This window comes from Amblyomma maculatum, chromosome 9, assembly GCF_055883805.1.
Source record: "Amblyomma maculatum isolate TAMU_Amacu chromosome 9, ASM5588380v1, whole genome shotgun sequence".
Classification (NCBI taxonomy): Eukaryota; Metazoa; Arthropoda; class Arachnida; order Ixodida; family Ixodidae; genus Amblyomma; species Amblyomma maculatum.
The window spans coordinates 70520145-70531143 of record NC_139352.1 but is presented as its reverse complement, the minus strand read 5'-3'; positions in this window follow the sequence as shown (position 1 = coordinate 70531143).

Here is a 10999-nt window from a genome sequence, read left to right as displayed (position 1 = left end):
GGGGTAACATTCGTGGAGTCGCAAGCATATAGTGTTGCCGCTAAAACATTTTTAGGACTATGGTCACGAACGCTCAAGACATTCTTAAGTTACAGTAAACGTTTTATCGAATCATTTTTGTGTTTACAAATATCCCCGTAGTTACCCATTCATGGTTGCCTTTAGAAAACTAATTTTCTGTTTACAGACAGGCTTAATCCTTGTGTATATTTCATGGTTTTAAGAGGCTCCAAGTACATGTTTGGCATAAACTACTTGCGGCGCCATGTAGCTGTTCTTTATCCGGCGGACGCGGGGCTAAAATAAGAGTTAGTTGGGCGTTCACCATATCTGCTCCTTTCTGTACGGTCGTCCAGCTTCATAGGTTTCTCAATGGGCAACATCATAATCCGGGCGGCGCTGACGAAGGCTCCGCTGCAGCCTCTGCTCCCTCACATGCACACTTTCCTGTCGCTGAGCGGACCGCACGTGGGCACAGTCTTCAACACCTCGGTGGTCATCAATATGGGTAAGCACTCGCTCTCTTCCTGCTACGTCACGTTTCACATTAAGTTACAGCTCTGTAGGGTACTTCCTCTACAATAGATGGTGTTGATATTAGCGTCTTTAGTATGCGGCAACTGAAAACACTTACGTTCACTTCTTGGCCGATGAGGATATTGTGTGACCCGGGCAACGAAACGTCGCTATAATGTTATGGAACACGCTAGCGTTACTTAATTCAATTCAGAGCACAACACGATATATGGCAGTCATTTTCTTTACCGAAAAATAGTTGCCACATCCATTGAGTTGCGTCGCTTAGTCAACAGATAGCTTAAAGAAAAATATAGGGTCACTGACCAAGTCACAGTTTAATGAAAACGGACTCACGTTTCAAAAGCCCTGTACGCAATGTTCACTGGGCAACAAGACAGAAAGTACGCCTTTATATCTTCTTCAAAATGCGTCGTAATGAGCTTGCGTAATCAGATGGCAGATTTTCTTGCATCCGATTTAATGTGCCGGGAGTGGTCTGACTCATCAAAGCCTCTAGATCTACAAGCGATCCGTTCTCTATCAAGCACACGTACCCCGTCCCAATAGGCGACGTGTCCAGTTTCTTGCACGTGCTCGCCCAGAACGCTAGCAGCACTGTGCCCTTTCGCCACGTGATTTTTGTGCAACTGGATGCGTTTGCACCAGTTCCTGGATTCTCCGACATAACTTCGGTCGCAATCTACACACGGAATCTTGTACACGACCCCGGGATATCTGTTAGGGGGATTAATGAAAACGTACTGACGTTTCGGACGTAATGACGACATTCCCCTTTTTTTTATGCCACCACCTTAACAGATGTTACGTCGAACTCTTGATTACATCAGCAGATAGCATGCACTGTGAATTAGCTTTGCTACGACTATCCCTAAATATGTTTTCATATCGCCGAGGAATACTGCCTCTTCAGTTGAGTGCAAGTCATGCCATTCATTGATTTTTTTTTTCGTCTACGAATTTTGCACCAATTGTGCAGTTAATCTCGGTCATGTTTCGTTCTGTATCTTCTCCAGGCTTATGGTATCTCCATCGCTTCGAAAACACCGAATCTCTGAGGCAGATGATGCTCGCGGACAGCCCGGACATTCGGAAGACCTTCCTCTACCGTCTCAGCCAAGACGCAGGTGCGTCATGCATGTCTTCGTTGTTGTCGCCGTGGCCGCAGTATACGTGCTTGAAAACGCCACGTACTGCATATATTCAAATGATATAAGAACGGAAATGGGGAGACGTCAAACTCGAGGAAAGTAAGGACGTGCGCCATGAAAACGTTTATTTCGCCTCATAGCACGCTGATTGAATTGCGATGGTTTTATTTGCTTCAAGGAAAGGCGCAGTAACTGCTTCGCTTAACTGATTTATTGATTTATGCGGTGTCCACAGAAAGGTTCGCTTAATTGACGGCACATGCACCACGCAGTGAGGAAAGGAAGGATGCTGCGAGAGAAGGAGGTGGCGGAGTAGGAATCTGTTCTGAAGTTGCAAGTTGATCTTTACGGCATACCTTCTGACAAAATAAGATGTCCCGCTTCGTGAAACCAAATATCACACACGATTAACTTCAAAGTTTGGCTAGTACAAAAATATTTTGTGCATTTGGATGCCTGCCTTTCTAGACACCTGAAGAGACAATAAGCTGGATCACTTCCTCCAATGTAGACCTGAGGCTATGACCTGTCTTAAAAAGCTTCAGACGGAATGATATCGCTCTGTCTCGTATATTCTTTTTTACGTGTTGCATAAGCGCCAGCACGTCTTGTCGTGTCGTTACGCTCATAGGGGCACTAAGCTGCACAGCATATTTATCACCAGTACCAGCCCAACGAAACCGTCGCCATGTGATAATCCAAAGAAAATATATTTATTGCTTCGCGCAAGCGAACTTTTTTTTTTGTAGACGGGCATTTAAATATCGACCATGATGCGTGATATTGAAAAGCATTTATATGTTTATTTTCAAGTCGTGGCCTTAAAATACACATATAAATATAGTCGACTTTTTATAAGCAATGATGAATTTGAAAAAACATTAACCTTCTTTTTGGTCGTAAGCACGCTGACATAGACGTTGTTTTATATGTTAGCTTCGTTCAACAGAGAGGTATTAAATTGGATAGAAAATAGAATAAAAAATAAACTGCCCTACCCGCATGATTCACCGACATCAAGCAATTAAATTTCAGTGGTTGGAGGTACTAAATGATTTTCAAAGAGTGTCATCCAGTATTACACAACGGTTACCCTGGCGCCAATATTGTGGGACAGGCGGGAAGCAGAGATATTCTCAACTATTCAGGAGAATATCCATGACCCAAAGAGCAAATGCGTGTTCTGCGCTTGGCAGCGCAGAATTCATTTTAATTTATGCGGAAGACACAAAAATTGTTCTATTGATTTAAAACATTTTGTTCTTGACTAAACGTAAGACTCTTAGGTTTGGGCTATCAGAGCTAAATAATATATTATAAAACACTTTAGCTAACTTTATTGATGGAAACCGACGATATTCACTATAATAAGAGTTAACTGATATGTTTTTAAAGCTTGATTCATATTAAATGAGGGCCCCATACTATATATTCCTTGATAACCTCGTATCATCATTGTCCGCCCGCAGGTCTGACGAATTTTAAGAACGTCATATTGCTAGGCTCGGCGGACGACTACATCGTACCTCTGCACTCGGCGCACATCAAGCTCGCAAAGCACATTACCAAGGATGCAACGCCCCAAGGTAAATATAACGCGACAGTATGCGCATACAAAGTCAGCGTGAAAAAGAACTTCTGGGCACATCATAGCGATTCCGAGTTCATCTATACAGGCATTAAAGATGAAATAGAAAAAATATATTATTCGTAACACTTAGTGCTCTTCACACCGCCACAAAACTAATCGCTGAATTCGTTTAAACTATATTTCCTGAGTTTCCCATTGGCATCTATTTATAGGATACGGTCTGTTCTATGCTTCATGGCTCTAATCATAGACATTTTAATGAGACAGCTTTGAAAGCATCGTTCTGCAGACATTCCGGCCTCGGTGTTGTCAGCGCACTCGGTGTTGTAAGCGAAAAATCATGGGCTTTGCTTATTGGCAGGTGGTATTGGCAAAGGACGTAGCGAAGCACCGGCTCGCCGATAGATTGTGTGACGTAACGACAGCACATGCTGTGACAAAGCTGGGAGGAGCTGTCAACTCCGGTTTCACGTCTGATGTGGGAGGGTGGGACAATGATCAAACTTCCAGTGCTCTTGAATGCTTAGCTACGCCACTCTAAAGCCTGCGGGAACGTTCGTAAGGGTTGGCTAAAGCGGGTTTTGATGCTTATTTCGGATCGTCTCTTACGACCGGTAGCGTGTATATCCTAGTAGATTATAGCTGTATGCTATAGGAACATCTGAGATATTACACGTAAAAGTTAAAGAATTGATAATTAGGCGAGCAGAAACTTGTGCGCGAATGAGAAACCGCAAGCGTTGCCGCAGAGGGGGCCTTTAACGCTGCTGTGTCATACATTTAATTAAAGGCGTAGCTTAAGTGTGCCCTACTGTTTTTTCCTTATATTTCTGTTATGTGCGATGTCAGCACACGTAAAGATCCCCATGGTGCAGTGGTAAGACGCCCGACTACTGTGCCGGAGTACCCGGGCTCGAACCCGACCTCGGCGGCTGCGTTTCGATGGAGGCGAAACGAAGAGGCGTCCGTGTGCTGTGCGATGTCAGCGCACGTTAAAGATCCCCAGGTGGTCGAAATTACTCCGTAGCCCTCCACTACGGCTCCTCTTTCTCTCTTTCCACTTTAACTCCCACCTTCCTCCCTTTTCTTACGGCGCGGATGAGGTTTCCTGTGAACCAATTATTATTATTATTATTATTATTATTATTATTATTATTATTATTATTATTATTATTATTATTATTATTATTATTATTATTATTATTATTATTCCTGTTGCAGGTCTCGTAATACATGAAGTTTTTGCACTCTGCTGTATGGCGGACTAAACTGCGAAAGCTCTCGCTTCCAAATGTCTCCTGCTAATGCTTAAGTCATACAGTAAAATCCTGATTCAAGCTTTATGCTACAACATGCAGCGATCACCACGGGCGTACGGTAACTTGCATGATGCTGATCATGTGATCAGGTGCTGGTTACATGATGTTACGACACCGTCACGTGAGCGGACGTTAACGCTAAACGCTGAGGTAAAACTTTTCACCGTGAGACAAAGCTAAAATATCTTAAGGCTAATGCTACGATGAAGCACGCCCGTTATCCATATTTCCTTCGCAGGCTTAGCGTACCGGGAGATGGTACGCAATATCCTCCAGCCCATCATGGACAAGCCGGACATGAACCTGATCCGGCTGGAGGTGCACGTTCCGTATCGGGCCTCCCTCATATCCTCGAACGTGCATGTCGCGCCACTGGACTGCGAGATTCTCGTCCAGAAAATCGTCACCGTTGCGTGCGCCAGGCACTTGCTTTGAGAACTCAGTAGACACCGACGACTCACTGTCCCTGGCACAACGACAGTTGTTGGTGCCCCCGCCTTATTTTGGTTTTCTTTCCGGAACGTAGCCTCGTAGATGTGCACCGAGATAGTGCGCAAATAGGCGCAGTTAGTGGGTCTACCAGTAGGTGACTCATGACTCTGCGCGAAATAAACCCACTGCGCATATTTGGCGCACTACCATAGCACAGTGACTAACTCTAAAAGAAAGCGTTTTGCAGCGCCCTCTACTTTGCTGCTGTACTGACCAAATTACAACCCACATAATCACGTATTTATACATGCATGGTTTGGTTTGGTAAAACTATTTCCCACAGTAGGGGTCCTGGAGGACACTCGGCTAGGCGCCAGGTGTAGAGGGCAGCTCCCACGTCGGCACAGAGAGCCCGAAGCTCGCCGCCGCCGCCGCGCGGGCCTCCTGGACAGCCCAAGCTGATCATGTAGTGAAGCACTTTTTGACACTTTGTCCCAACGTTCCTTGTTCTTGGCGTAGGCGTCGCTCGATGCACAACCACACAGCATATGGTTTAAGTCTACACGGTCACTGCACCGTTCACACACATGTCCGTCGTAGTCTGGGTCGATGTGCTTCATGCGCCAGGGGTTGGGGTATGAGTTCGTTTGGAGCAAGCGTAATGTGACTGATTGGCTGCGGGTTAATTTCTTATCCGGGAGGGGAAATGCTCGTCTGCCTAGATAAAAGTGCTTAGTGAGCTCGTTGTACGTGAATAATTGATCTCTGTACTCGATATGTGGAGTAGCAGAGGAAACCGGAGGGAGGCGGTCGATGAGTCCTCGCGCCGCCTCGTGTGCGACCTCATTGAGATTCCGCAGGCCGCCCCCTAAGCTGCCCATGTGTGCCGGGAATCATACGATGGAGTGATCGGTGATGTTACTTCCGCCTAAGATCCGTAGCATCGTCTTGTCTATCCCGCTCTTGGCGAAGCTCGAGTGGCTGCTCTAGAGTCGCTGTATACAGTTGTGAAGTTCGAGTCATTTAGAGCTAGTGCTATCGCTGCTTGTTCAGCTACCTCTGGCTTCTTGGTGTAAAGTGTGAGTGAGTTGCGCGTACGCCCGTGTCCGTCGATACTGCATACATGCATGCTTCATTTATGTTACATTTTAAGCTGTTAAATACTTTAAATACTCTTCCCTCAAGTGCAACAAGTGCGGACATAGCAAGGCGGGAAAAATAATCCCTTTCAATATTACACCTAAGGCGCTTCCAGTTTTCTCTGATAACCATACCATTGTCATCACTGCCGGTGAGCAATAACTCTTATCACAGAGAGGCTTACTACAGACGTGGTTCGCGACAAAACGAAAATGCAATGCTTGCGTAATGAATATGTTTCAGGAATGCCCCATCGACAATCGATCAAATATGACCGATGGTTTTTGCGCGCTGCCAGACGCAGATTTCCGTGTGACGTATACGTAGCTCTGGTTTCCCCGCATTGTTCAATTGTTTTCGACATGAGGAGACATTGAAGAAAATTATTCGTACCGGGGGTGTCCTCAAAGATCAACAAAATGGTGTCGTGCTCGCCCCAAGACGCACTACAAAAGGATCAATTCGAGTGAGTCCGCTATTTTACCGTGGATATTCTCTTATGAGAGCAGTAGCGAAAGTTTCGAATACTACGGTGATCTCTGAATTCAGCTTGGATGATAATCAGTCAAATATCAGCCTGTCATTCATTTAATGGCCCAGGAAAGCATTACTTGTATCACGGAGTTTCCTAGCCGGGTTGAGTGGCCGGGGTCCGTGTGGTAGGGGAGGCCCAACATGGACGAAAGCTCCGCCAGCTTACGTCCGCGCGACTCCTCCTTGCGATACCCCCACAGCTGACTGAGTGTTAAAGAAGCCCACAATCAGCAGGGGATCGCGATTCGTTACTCTTGGCGCGCGGCTGTAGAAGTCCACGAAAGTCACTCGCTTGAGTTCGGGAGGACATTACACGTTGAGTAAATACAATGGCGCGTCATAGCGGGGGAGTGGCAGAATAGTTGCCATTACATAGGAATACGCGAGTTGGAGGTCGAGGTCCAATAAGTTACGAGTGTATGATTTGTGTACAAGAAGACGAGAAGTTCATTATTATTATTATTATAAAGCAAGACGCAGAATCCTGTTAGATCATCGTGTAATTTGAAAGTATGGCACCCTGGCTTCTGGAGGGCAATCGTTGCTGGTAGAAACTTGCGGCGAACCCGTGTATCGAACTGAAAATGCTCGATCACGGCGGATTGATTGGGAGCGCAGTGGCTGTCCAGAATCCCACATATTGCACAGCCGAGAACAGGATATCGCATGACGGCGGTTACAAGCGTGGTCACAGCCAAACCGCTGGACTGATTCTGTGCCTTTTACGGTATAGTAAACCCGTATAACCACACTGTGAGGCACACCAGCCGCCAGTAACCACATTACTTGAGGCTGGTCGGAAGCCCGCGTGTGGCAGGTCGGGTGTGGTGGTGGTAAAACATTACAAGGGTTGAGGTGGTTCCTGATCCCAACTGGTGTCTGTCAGGCCGTGCCTGGCAGCGACCGCTTCAGCCGAGTCGACCAGCATCTTTTGCGCTGCTGGATCCGAGCTGGAGACCTCGAGTCTCCCAACCCTCTTGGTCCGTGAGGCCCCATTGGGGCGGTGGCTTGAAATCTTCGCAAAGAAACATTATGTCACTGAAAGTGGCTCTAGGTCGTCGTAATAGGTCACCGACGAACTTCAACCGCCGGCCACCAAGAGCGAAGGAAAACTCGAGAAAACTACCCTAACTTACGAATAAAGCATACGCTGTCTGCCTTAGAAGCTCCTATATAGCACCATTGGACTTGACAATATTCCGTTACAATGTGTATATGCTCGAGCCAAGGTAACTGAGAAATATACTCTTCTCAACTCAAAACGACGTTGGCGATGAGCAATTCTCACCTCCTCCACAGAAGGGCATGTCATTGCTCGATTTTCCCTTAGGACTTCGATGCATACGTAAGCTGGTCTCCAATTAGCAATAATTGTTTGTCGGGAAAGGAAAGAATGCAGTATCTATCCGACTTTTCTGTGGAAACCTGATCCGCGCCACAAGCGAAGGGAGGAAGGTGGAAATAAAAGTGAAAAGAGATGGGGGTGCCGTATTGGAGAGCTACGGAGTAATTTGATCCACCTTGGAACCTTTAACACGCACTGATAAAACACAGCACAAGGATACCTCTCCGTTTCGCATCCATCATAACGCAGTCACCGAAGGTCGGGTTCGAACCCAGGATATATCTATACCCAGGAACTCCGGCACAGTAGTCTGGCATATTAACAACTGCGAGATCGCGGCGGGGCTATCTAGTCGCCAATTTATTACGGTTCTAAAGGAAAGAACAAGGCCGGGACGCAGTTGTATGGCATGGCCTCCCTACTGAGGTGCACGGGCGGCTCACGCCCACACACACACAAACTTGTCTGTAGGGGGCGCCAGAAAGCTGCTATGAGTGGTGGTGGCAGACTCAGTAACGCGGTATGGAAAACGCCATAACAGACTATGAAATGCGCAGTGGCATCAACTGAATGAGAGCTCTGTGACTCAGCGCCCGCTCCACGCCTATGATTTTTTTTTTCTTTACATTGATGTAAAAGGCTTGGGTGCAATGCGCTCCCCTCCCCTTTGCAAATGTGTAGCCAGACGATCACTATCACCATCATCGGTGTTCTCTATAAGAAAAGAATATAAGGCTGTAGATACCATCACTTGCTGGCTGCGATGATAGAAAAGCTGCGTAGCGACCCTGCAAGAAGCCACATCAGTACAGCAGACGCGTCGATGCCTTCTAATGTTATCAGTTCATGCTGCGAGGCTTCCAAGGAATCTACGGGCACGGGTATGAAGACTTTGGCCGCTTTCTGTCTGGGTCGAGCTTCTACGTCTCCAGGCGCACCCACAGCTTCGAGACTAGCGCATCAGGAGGCCCCAACCCGACTTATCATAGCTTCATTGCAGAAGAGAAAGCAGCGCATACATTCGCTCTCAGAAGATTTTACGTCGCCTAAAAGGAAGAGGATAAGATCTGCTGATGATGAAGCGACCATACCAGTGGCTTCGGGAAGGCAAATCTACTGGGATCCCGCCTCTACTACCATCAACCAAGGCCTAATTACAACGCAGCAAACAGACCGAATAAATGATGTGGACGCTCAAGCACTTGCGTCCTTCGATTTCGTACAGACTTCCAAGACGCCTCTTACGAACGCGGCCCGTGCTTTGTCTCCAGCAACTGCCCACGACTGTCATGGGATGTACAAGTGGATCCGAGGAATCGGGGGTGACATCTGCAGGAGTCTACCCACAGCTAGACCCTACCTCAGCTCTGTTACCGGCACTGAACATGGCTCAACGGGAAGGAAGACATTGCTCGGAAACACTGCAGGTGCGTCTCAAAAATCTTTCTTTCTGCACATATGTCTGGAAGAGATAATTGCTAGGTCGCATCTCAATTCTGATTGTTTCTTTTCCAGCCGTGCAATCTGGTGCAGAACTCAACCCAACAGCCGGCTACAGCTACGCTTTTGGAGACGCTGCTTGGTCCCCTAAGCAGGACCGGCGTTCGTGTTCTTTGAAGACCAAAACTAACCCTCCAGTTCAGGAGGTGCGTCTAATTTAACAGCAAACATCCATGCTGCGTTGAAAGTCTCGCAATGATGTCCGGACAAAAACCTCTCCGCTGGGACTTGAGCAACCTTAGTAGACCCCCAGTTACATTTCAGCGTTGCTGGCTGCTGAACGCCCCGTTCAGCAGCCAGCAACGCTGAATGTGGTGCGATGGCTGCTGCTAGACGCGTCGTGCCGGGTGACGCCGCAAACGCGCCAGACGAGACATTTGCTAAGGCCTCGTTTCCGTGGTATCTTCACAAACCTGCAGGTGGAAGGTGTTACACTGCACAATTATCCAGCGAGGACTCAGCTTTGCAAGACACACCGAAATATCGGGTCATTAATCAGTAGTGCCCTGTACTGTTGGCCGGTGGGTATACCCGGAAGTGATGTAAAGCTATGTAAACTTCACGCGGTTGACGCAGCTTGCTGTAGTATAAATTTTGAATATCGTAATTTTGTTCATATTAATATATACGAATATTGTAATTTTATTTGTTGTAAAAAATAAATTACGATATGTGAAATAACTGCTGTGTTTAATTACTGTGGCTTGACATTTTTTTTTCTTTTACTAAGGAATGTCTTAATCGCATAAGGAATGTTGTCTTAATCACATTAACCATGTTGGAGATGCAAATAATATTGTTGCGAAGAAGATCGGCAGTGGCGCGAGTGGCGCCCTTGAGTTAGTACAGCCATTATATTGCCACCTGGTGTCCCAGATGTTTTTAGGTGACACCTGGAAGAAAAGGACGCCGAAGTGGTTTCGCGTGCTGTGCGCGGAACTTTGCCTGCTGGTTGAGCTTCGTCCCGTCGTCTTAGTCACATCTAGCCCTCTTGCCCGTGACATATTTTGGTGGAGGTGCTGGATATCGACCCCAGTACCTGACACCATGGTCGGGCACGCAGATTCGCACCGCTGGCGGACATGTCGTAACTCCTAGTGGCCTGTGCACGGCACGAGTTCAAATTCGCAGCTCCACGTTTATTGTAAGCTGCCTCGTTATACCTGACTGCTCCCGTGACGTTATCCTTGGGGTTGATTTTCTCCGGGAGTATGGAGCTATTATCGATCTCCGAAAGCGCACAGTGACATTTTCAACCGAGAAAGCTGCTGATACTGACGTCAAGAATCGCCAACGCCGCGCCGCCCTTCGAATTTCCGCCGAGAGCGTTTCGATTCCGCCACGCGCCAGTGTTTTTGTGACTGTTACTTGCGACGAACTGCGTGACGGGCATGCGGTCGCGGAAGGCAACCAGTCACTTTTGCTCACCCACGGCATCTGTACAGCGCGC